Here is an 11,210-nt window from a genome sequence, read left to right on the forward strand (position 1 = left end):
AATGTTAAACACTATTGATATTGCCTGGCCTTCCTGTGTCAAACTAATGCCTGCATTCCGATGAACCCCCGACGCCTTATGTAAATGGCCTCTTAGAGAAACACCTGTTACCCCCTATGGGTTCTCGTCTGTAGTTTGGGAATGTATATTCTGTAAGCTTAAATTAAAGTTAAGGTAACTAATTCATACCCCCGTTAAATTCAGACACTACCAGCTTTAGGATTATGACTGTATATGCCAAAGACAAATAAAGTGGCCTTAACTATTACAAATACATATTTTACTGTTTAAATGAATATTGCTTTCACAGGGCTCATCTCTTATACACATGTGGTAAGCCATGGTGATTTAAGATCAGGTTAATAAATAAGGCAATGAATAGATTTTAATCAAAGACCTCACTTCATATAACTTGTGGCATCCCGCCCCTTAAACCTCGGCCCGGGCGGGTCTGAGGTTTAGTGTTGGAAGGCGTATACTGCCGCCACCCAATAACCGGCGACAGAGAGCATCACTTCTCTCCCCCCAATCAGCGAGATAGGGGACACATGGCCGGAGGGAGGAAAAGGCCCGGGAGCCATCTTAAATGGAGCACGAGAACTGACGAGAGGGGAGAACGGGAGCGAGTGGCAAGTAGGAAGCGCTCGAGACCACAATCGACTAGAGGCTCATGGAGACCCTATAGATAGTGATTGTGTTCCCTGTCGGAGATCATTGCAATAATGCCGAGTGCGGCTTAACCCTCTTTCAACGTGTGGTTCGTACCTGGAACCCGGCACATTGGGAAGCGGGTTACCACAAACTCTAATGCATAATATGTAAACTACAATATGTAACTCTTTGAATCTAATGCTTGAATGTATGAATGTATGTGTCCATGTGGGAAGTAAAAGATAAATAGTAATTGGGAAGGGTTCAAGAAGCTCTGTGATTGGTCTTGGAAATCACAGAGCTGTAGTTACCTCAGAAATCCCGGGCCGTATAGCCCAGTTATTTTGCAAACAAACTCAGGTGATGTTGTTACTCTTTGCAGTCGCAATAAAGCCTTGATCATTCAACTCTAGTCCTTCTCGACCTCTCGTAGTTTGTAATATTTTTACGAGAGGTCTCAAATACTCAAATACTAGATGTTTGAGTATTAGACCATGGGTTTTATCCATGACATCAGCTGTATTATGCCTCGGCTAACTTGCTCCCTAAGGTTACTGTGTTGAGTTGGATTCATGATTATTACAGCTGTTATGTTACCGTAATGTTATTAGGCATTATAAATCATTACGGCACATTTTTAATACAAGAGAGAATTCCTAAAAAATACAAAATACCATATTCGAACACTACAACTTTCCTAAGCTTCAAAATGGATCATTGACTTTTGACCTTCTATAATTGTAGGTTATACTTGGCAATCATGTTTTAACCTGAAATAAAAGTGAGGATCGCAACCTACAACATCTGCAGGACAAGCAGTCTTCAGGATCGTGTTCCCAAAGTCCAGGACAGGGAAATGCACACAAAGACAATCAAAACACATCCTACATACAGTAAGTTGTACATTTTCTTTTTATTTGTATTAAAGGTCCCATGGCATGAAAAATTCACTTTGTGAGGTTTTCTGACCTTAATATGAGTTCCCCTAGCCTGCCTCTGGTGCCCACGTAGCTAGAAATTGCGTTAGGTATAAAACGAGCACTAGCAATCCTGCTCTGCCTTTGAAAAAACAAAGCTCAGACGCGCCGATTGGAAATTTTTCCTTGCATGTCATCATATGGGGAAATGTTACCTTTTCTTTCTCTGCTTTGCCAAATGAGCTATGACTGCGAGCGCCACATGTGTGTGTGTGAATACACACACTGTAACGCAAGTGCTGTACACTTCTTTGTTATTTGAATAACCGTCCTGCTGTTGGTGTTACGGCGCCTAACATGTCGAGTTCTCTGACGTCTCTGGTATTTCCACAATGAGACTGTTGTGGGGGTTATCTCAGCCATGGTTGACAAGGAATTGAGGAAAAGAAACTTTGGCTTCGACTTCCTGAAGTACATGACCCGCAACATTTTTTATTGTTCTTAATTTTTTAGAAATATTTTTTCAGTTTTTGTATGCAATGTATATACATATCAGTATACCAACAGTAAGAGACATAACTAAGTGGAGGATAAACCCCCCTCACCCTATAACCCCCCCAAAAAAATAAATAAATAATAATAATAAAATAAAATAAAATAAAAATAAAAAAAACAGGAAAGAAGTCAGTGTGAAGGTCAATACCAACGATTACATTAAGTACTTGGAGTAAGAGATGTACCGATATGGTCTAAATATGGCTGCCAAATTTTCTAAAAGGTGTTATATTTTTTTCTGAGACAATAAAAGTTTTTTTTCCAGGGGGATGCAGCTATTCATCTCAACAGACCACCTGTCAATCAGAAGAGAGTAGTCAGATTTCCATGACACTGCAATGCACTTCTTAGCCACACATAGAGCCATTTCAATGAATATGAGTTGTTTAGAGAACGACGAATACTTGTGAAGTTCCCCAATAAACAAAGGGTCTACAGGAACATTGACTCCTTTGATCCTGGTTAAAGTGGAACTTATATCATGCCAAAAAGGCCTAACTTTCACACACAGCCTAGTACAATGCAAAAAGGAACCAACTTCAGTATCATGTCTGAAGCACATTTCTGACAGGTTAGATTTGAATTAATGTCATTTTTCTGGGGTAAGGTACAATTGATGTAGAATATTATAGTTAATCAATCTATACCGGGAATTGATAAAAGTTGACAAGCTATATTGACATAATTTTGTCCAAAACTGTTCATCAATTGTAACATTGAGATCTGACTCCCATTTCATTCTAGACTTATGCACACCTGGCTTTGGGCCCTCAATAAACAGTAGGCGATACATTTTAGAAATAAATGTATGCGTGTTCCCATCGTAAAGAAATCTTTCAACATCATTCATGACAGGCAGGGTCATTTCAGGACCCAAAGCAGCTCTCAGAGAGGATCTTAGTTGGAGATAACAGTAAAAGGTTTGATTGGGCAAGTTATATTTCCTCTTCAGGTGCTCAAATGACATAAAGAGTCCTTTGTCGAAGCAATTCTCCAAGTGTTGGATTCCCTTATGATGCCATATGTCCAGAATCTTATTATTAAGAGTCATGGGTATGAGTTCATTTTGCTTTAAAGGTGTTTTAGTTGACAGTCCCACCTTCAATCCAAGACTTTTGTGAACCTCACAAAAGTCCTTTTATCAGATGCCTCAATATAGGGTTATCTGTCTTGTTGTGTACAGTTCTAGAATTATGCTTACAAACGATGTCACTGTGGACCTTTTCTTTCAGGGGGTACAGTTTGATTTTTATCCAAGAAGGAGTGTCACTGCCCTCAAAAAAGTATGAGATGACCTCACTTGAGCTGCCAAGTAGTAGTTTTTAAAATTTGGTAGTCGAAGTCCCCCTGAGCCATAGTCCCATGTTAGCTTTCCCATTGATACCCGGGGTGCTTTACAATTCCATAAAAATTGTCTGACATATCTATTGAGAGCTGTGAAGAAGGATTGTGGTAATGGAATGGGCAGGAATTGAAACAGATATTGCATTACTAGCATCATTGTGCTTTAATTAATTAAGACGATTATTTCTTAGTTGCATGCGCTGTAGTGTCCTACACTGACATTTGTCATTGGTGGTTGGGACAGTCCCGATTTTGAGTTGCGTGTCCCGAGTCCCAGCAAAAGCCTATAGGGACGCTAAAATGACCTGGTTTCCACCATCCACTGTGAAATAGCCTGATCATTAACAAAAAAACACATAGAAAGATAAAAGCATCCAGCATGTGATTTCAACAATGTGAGAGGGCATACGCAACAGGGATAATCGCACAGTGGAATGCTGCACGATTTAATCTGCACAGTGGAAAGCACTCGTCCACTGGGGGGACGAGCGCTGGCCGGAGATGTATAATTTGTCGTGGGCTGCCTGGCACTCAGTGTTGCCACAGTTACCTTAAAAAAAAGTAATCAGATTACTGATTACTAGTTACTCCCTAAAATAGTAACTTAGTTACTTTACTGATTACTTGATTTTAAAAGTAACTAAGTTAGATTACAAGTTACTTTATTTGTTATATTTAGCTGCGACAACACCCCCGCCACCTCAAAATGAAAAATTACAACCGGCTTTGCCCACCCCCCCGTCGCCTCTCGACACTCGCCTCTGATAGATTGAAGTCTTTGGAGACTTACCTTCACATGCACATGCGCTCTCACACAAACAGACAGACAGGCAGGCAGACAGACAGACAGACAGACAGACAGACAGACAGACACACCACTCCATCGCTCTCAACGCCAATCGGTGATCAGGTAAAAAAAAATTAAAATAGTAATGCACAGTGACTTTGATGAGTAACTTTAATCTTATTACTGGTTTGGAAATAGTAACGCGTTAGATTACTCGTTACTGAAAAAAAGTGGTCCGAGGCCAGTAACGCGCTACTAAGTAACGCGTTACTGGCATCACTGCTGGCACTAATGCTCCCGTTGAAAAGATCTTTATTCCATCATGAACAATACTTGAACTGACAAGATGAACCGCACCGTTCCCACCTTAAAGGCGTTGCTTATCACACGGGCCAATTTTGATGACACCTGTCCGCAATTCCACAGCAGCAGGCTGTCGGCAAACAAATCAATTTTGGAGCAAATTCACTCCTACAAATATGTGTAGGCTAATTTGAAGAGCGTTTGTCTCTGTGTTGAGGTCATGTTTTCGAAGCTCTACTAGGTTGACGTCTTACACACACACACACACACACACACACACACACACACACACACACACACACACACACACACACACACACACACACACACACACACACACACACACACACACACACACACGCACGGATCTTGCCCGCGAGGGAATATTTACTGGCCCTTTTAGTGGAAACCTATAGGTAAAAAAAAAAGTTGGGGGATATTTTAGAATATAACAGTCAATGTTTAACGGATTTGCCTTCTATGGGCAAAAACTGTTTTTGGGTTTATTTTTATTGATCCCCTTCGAGAATTTTAGTGGAAAGGGGTGGGTCTGGGGGGGGGGGGGGCTATATTCTTGCCTTTCTCCTTTGTAAGCGCATTGTATTGCCTTTGGGCTGATATGAAGTTAACTGCGCCTATTCCTTGATTCGTTCTGCCGCGGCACTCCAAACAATTAATTTTGTTCCAATGTTCGTCCAATCCACTCCAATAGTGGTCCTGCACTGAGTTTAAATCCAACTCTAACGAATAAATGGTCCAGTTTTAAGTTTCATAGAATATTTATACATTCCCAGGGCATGTTAAATAAGTGCACGCCCCGCGCTCGTTACACACTTGTAAAATGCAGTCGTCAATTGATGGAATGGGTTATTTCATGCATCATCCCAACCAAAATTTGGAATTAATCAAATTAATTACAGATAAATAATACTGAAATGGCTACTTACACATTTGAACGAAATATTTATGATCCCCCAATGTTGACCTGAAGTCGGCGCCACTGACTGATAGACTATCGGAATGGCGGTACTAAAAGGTGTCGGAATGGGGGCATGTCGAAATGGCGGCATGGTCGGAATGGAGGCATGTCAGACTGGCAGCATGTAACCGCGGGTAACAATCCCTTTCTCCTCCATGTCGCGTTTAAGTCTACTTCGGATTGATGAGGGAATGGAAGAACCAGAGACGTGATAGGAAACCTTATTTTTTTTCATGGTATTACCAGGCTATTACCATATCATTTGCAACTGGTTATTCCCTTTTCCGTAAATTGTCATGTTTTACTTGACATGTTTCACAACTACACTGTACTTAGTTTAGTTGATTGGTAATAGTAGAGGTTTTTCTTAGTATTTCAGGTATATTACAGATATATTTCATATATCTACAGGGTAAATACAGAGTAATTAGGGGACTGTGAAAGGAAGGTTTACCTGTTTTTTCTCGTCCAAGTCCGGAACACGTTTCCACAATGCGACTTCATTATTCCAATTCTTGCAGGATTTTCCGTCGTTGAAACCCGGAGGCAAGTAGCCTCTTTTCCTACCATTTTAAATTCCAATAATTGTCCTGAGTCAACTTATTTAGTATTTATTTAAGGCTCACCACAGCATTAAGGTACTTTCACACCAAACGCAACACGACTCCATACAAAGTCAACGTAGAGACGTGAATCGGGTGACAAGATTTGATTTGTAGCGCGATACTTTCGCCCTGCACGGGCGAGCGCATTCATGAGGATTTGCAACGCGACATTCGCGTGACGACAGCAAATCAGCGTTCACTCCCTTGAGTGACGTAACGTAACAGCCAATCAGCGTTCCCTGCAGTCCCCTGCCACCCGTTCCCTGCATTGTAGTCCGGAGTGAACCGCAGCATAGAGAGAGAAAGCTCTATACATTACATTACATTACATTACATTATATTATATTATATTATATTATATTATATTATATTATATTATACTATATTATATTATATTATATTATATTATATTATATTATATTATATGTCATGGCAAAAAGCTGTGCGCGCAGCGGGGGAGCTCTCGTGGGGATTGGGCTTCGCGGGGTTTGTTGTAGTTACCAGCTTTGCTGTGGTTACCGGTCTTGTGCGTTCCAACGGTTTATTAGCGGCGGTATCTAATAAATCGCTGTCTAATCAATACTTTATTCACTGCCTCTTCCATGGTCATTACAATATTATGAATAGACTGCGTCGGGTTCTCCGACGTCTCTCCCTCATCCACAACAGGTAAAGACATGCAATGGTGGTTATCTCGGCCATGGTTGAGAATGAATTGGCATGAAGCACCGTTGGCGGTCAAAAGATGTGCGCGACAAATACGCCTGATAAAACTTGCACAGCGACAGATTATGATTTGTTGCGCGACAAAACTTGGGCGACAACGCGAACGGAGGACAAATGTATCTTTTGGTGTGACCGCGGCTTTTCAATCCAGCATCGCCAAATCGGCGGAAAACACAGGGCACATGCATAGTACAACCTAAACACTGCGCGCTCCCGAGTAAAGGCTAAAGTATACTACTCCGACTACGCAATCCGTAATCCGACTCCGTAACCACGGAGACCCCTCGAGCCTTTGAAGTTCTCCGTCGGGATGTCGGATACGCCATGCAATTCGCCGACCGATCACAATGTGCAAAGTAAACAAGATGCAAAATAAACAAAGTGCAAAAGAAGTACAAAAGTTAACACAAAGAATAGACAAGGAGAATTCAAAATGAAACGCAGTGTTGTTGTTCTTAGAGGAGTCAAATCGGAAAAGGGATTCCGGAAATGTGTTGTTGGAGGAACAATCACAGCCTATGCCATTGATGTATCAAATATTTCTTTGCTTCGATTGGTGATAGGTCTATCTAAATGCGTCCAGCGGCATTTTGCTCTGCGCCAGATCATATCTCCCCATGGAATAATTTGTCTGGCGATGTCAGGCTACTAGTATCCTCCTGCAACACTACAATTTCATATACGCCATAATGAGAGGCCAACAATAATAACTGCCTCAACCAAACCTCCCCAATCAGAAACAGAAGGACTACGGGAGGAGCAAAGCACCAATATGCGCAGATTATACTGTGAGATACCCCCAAGCAGCATCAATCACTCAAGCTCTTCAAACTTCCACTTAATGCATCTTAAACAGACATAGACGCACTCAAGTACCCTGTAAACTTTTCATCCTGATTTCCGAAAGCTTTGTTTCCATGGCAACTAATCCTCAGGCTTTGGTAAAAAACAAAAAAATACTGTGTGTGTGTGTGTGTGTGTGTGTGTGTGTGTGTGTGATCCAGGGAGGAATGAATGTTGCAAACGATACTACAATCCCAAAAAGATTATGAGGTTTAATTACGCCTGGGATACTAACATCAGCCACAGTAAGCACTTGGTGATATAATAACCAATGAGATCAGACTTACAATTAGCATTACCTTTGAAATTAACTTGATTTGATAAATTGTAAGACAAATGTGAATAACTGCACGATAAAAGCTCCCCTTTAGGCTGCAAACAATATAGATATATTTGACCTTTTGGGAATTACCTTCATGTGAATGAATATTCCCATGAACAATTCTAAAATACATGTTGGGTCTACATTTGCAGTTGCTAAGCCCCTCAAAATAGCAATGTCTCTATTATTCACACAGATTCTACATGGACTGATAAGCCATTGAGCTAATATAATCCAATATACTGAAGATCAGAAGCAGAGGGGAGAAATGAAATAGTGTCAAAGAGGAGATGAAGAAAGTAGCCTGAGAGAGCTGGCTGCTGCATTTAATGCCAGGGCTGTGGCACTGAAGATACTGTTACCTCCTTAGTTCATATTATTTATCATATTATTATATACTAAACATCACTATCATATTATTATTATATTATTATATACTAAACATTTAGACAAACCAAGACCAGGGTTGTTTGAGTTTAGCTATGCTTTTTACGTTCTACACCGATGTCGTACATTGTCGTACAGATACAGCAAATCAATATGTAATAAAATACTGTGACGATACTGTTTTATTATCTCTGTTGAGTAATTGTGTATGTGTGTGTGCGTGCCCGTGTGTGTGTGTGTGTGTGTGTGTGTAGGCAGAGGAAGAAGAGTAGGAGGATGAAGAAGATGAGAAGGAGGAGGGGTATCCAAGTGTCCTTGCCACCCTAATCTTAAGCTTTGCTATTTCTCCTCCGTTTATCCTTAAATCCATATTTCCTGCCAACATACCTTTCATTCCAGCACTCCTTATAGGGCATTCACTCAGCAGAACCAAGAAGCGTGGGGCTGAATAAATATCAGGCTCACAAAGGCAGGTTAAAAACACAGGGAACCCGGGCAGACGAGAGCTGCAGTACCAGCGGATGAAATGAACATATGGGCAGAGGAAAATACACACACGCACACACACACACACACAGTAAGGAACTGGTAGTATAAGGCTCGTCTGTGTAGTACATTTATGTCCACTTTCTTTGGAGCCAGTGTTCAGCGTAATTATCAGGAGCTGCCACACCTAGAGTGAGCTACACAACGCAGCCACAGTTCTTGCCTTTAAAATACCACTAACAGGAGCTGAAGGAAACAATTGCACTACCACTCCGACCACAGCTATTTCTATATGCGTCCATATCATTTGCACTGCTGTTGTTTTGCAACAAAAACTTGGGAGGAAACATTGAGTCCAAACTTGTTTTCCTTCAGACTATATCGCTATTGTACAGCTTCGGCTGCAAATGGCCAGGGTTCTGCTGAAGGTCTATGAGGTTCTGAAGAGTGTTGGGTCTTTATAAAGGAAGTTGTGTTCTTGTATTACACAATACAAGAACATACAACTGTGCTGTATCCAGCTACTGTGTTGAGCAGTATTGCAGGATCATGAGCCGTGTCAAACGACAAACAAACAACATGATTGTTTCACTGTACTGGATAATTACATCCACTCCCTTTTTATTGAAGTGATCGATCAGTGCAGCTTTCTGTAATATACCCCTTTCAAAGAGGTCCTAAAACAAACACAGATGTTGCCCTTCAGACTATGCTCAGACTATGCTCCTTTTATGTACCAGGGCATGGGTAGTAGACTTATCTTCACTAGTCGGCTACTCAGTTCCCTAGGCCAAGAAAGTAGAAGACCCATAATTTGTGTTATGGGCGACACCTGTGTTTGTCCTTTCGATGACACCTCTGTGAAAAGGGTCTATACTGAGAACCATGGCGTGTGTGTGTGTGTGTGTGTGTGTGTGTGTGTGTGTGTGTGTGTGTGTGTGGGTGTGTGTGTGTGTGTGTGTGTGTTTGTGTGATAGGCATGGCTCAAGAGACTGCTGTGGAGTAAGACACATGTGAGATGGTAAACTATGACTGCGTTTGGCATGGTTTAGTGGCTGAGGCCCAGGGAACCACACAGTCCCACCCCACCAAGGATTGAGGGGAATAGCCACTGGAATGTTTGGTACTTTTCAAATGTTATTCTGCTCTCCATGTTTTTCTCTTCTTTTTTTATCAACATCCCTGTTCACTCGCCCTGAACCAAACGAAGAACCATTCACAATTGGTTCACTTTATCTACTCAATTTAATAATATGAATAGTATGTTGTATCATTTGAAAACATTTCTGAATGAGTAGTTGCCGATTTCAGCGAATTGTTATTTGTGTCAGGGCTCCAGTCCAATAATCCAAAACATAATTTACTACCCGATCATGAATATGCACTTCAGTAGATAAACACCAAGTGATAGATGATTAACATAATAATCTGAACATTTTAGTACACATTTAAATATAAAACCCTGTTAACTATACAGAGTTGAATCAAAGGGAATGACAGCCAATATTGCAAGAGCGATATGAAGCTTCTGTGTGTATTGACTTTGACAATGCATTCAAATGATAAATTACTTACCAGTGACTTAATCTATCTTCTCTTCGTTATCCTCGATCCTTCAATCTAAGGAACAACTTTAAAAGTTGCCTCCACCGACCGTAGTTTTTCTATTTTGCTCCTTGGCTTCATCAAGTTTAAGACGCCTCAAGTTATTGGCCAAAACAGAACTTTGGCGAAGACTACTGGTGAAAAAAAGTATGGATGTAAGATTCGTACGCATATCATTCATCATTTGGTCGTGAACTTTACAAAGCAATGGCAATTTCGTCTACGGAAAGAATGAGCAAAACATTTTATTTTTTTAAAGAGTTAAACACAAACCCTACACTTTTAGATGCTGGATTGTAGGATTTTGTTTGTCATTCTGCGACAAACATGATTGAATATACATACATTTCAGTAAAACTGGCAGATATCTTACTTGTGCATACAAATAAGAAAACATGCAGTGATTCTAAGTTAATATTCATTCTAAAACCTTTCTCTTTTTGAATAAGGTTGTCACTCTTTGCAGTTGATCCAACCAACCTACAGAGGGCGACATTCAACGGACAACAACATCTTGTTTTTTTTAACACAAATAATAATGAAGAAGAACCCCGGATTATTTTTGTTCATAATTCAAGATTTGGAATTGGTGTGTAGGTCAACCGTAGTCTTAACATTGAATAATTATTAGTTATTAAACGACCCAATAAGTGCCGTAGATCACGAGATAATAACTATCTAAATGGGCAGCGGCCGTGTT

Source organism: Pollachius pollachius (genome assembly GCF_949987615.1).
Source record: "Pollachius pollachius genome assembly, chromosome: 5".
Taxonomy (NCBI): Eukaryota; Metazoa; Chordata; class Actinopteri; order Gadiformes; family Gadidae; genus Pollachius; species Pollachius pollachius.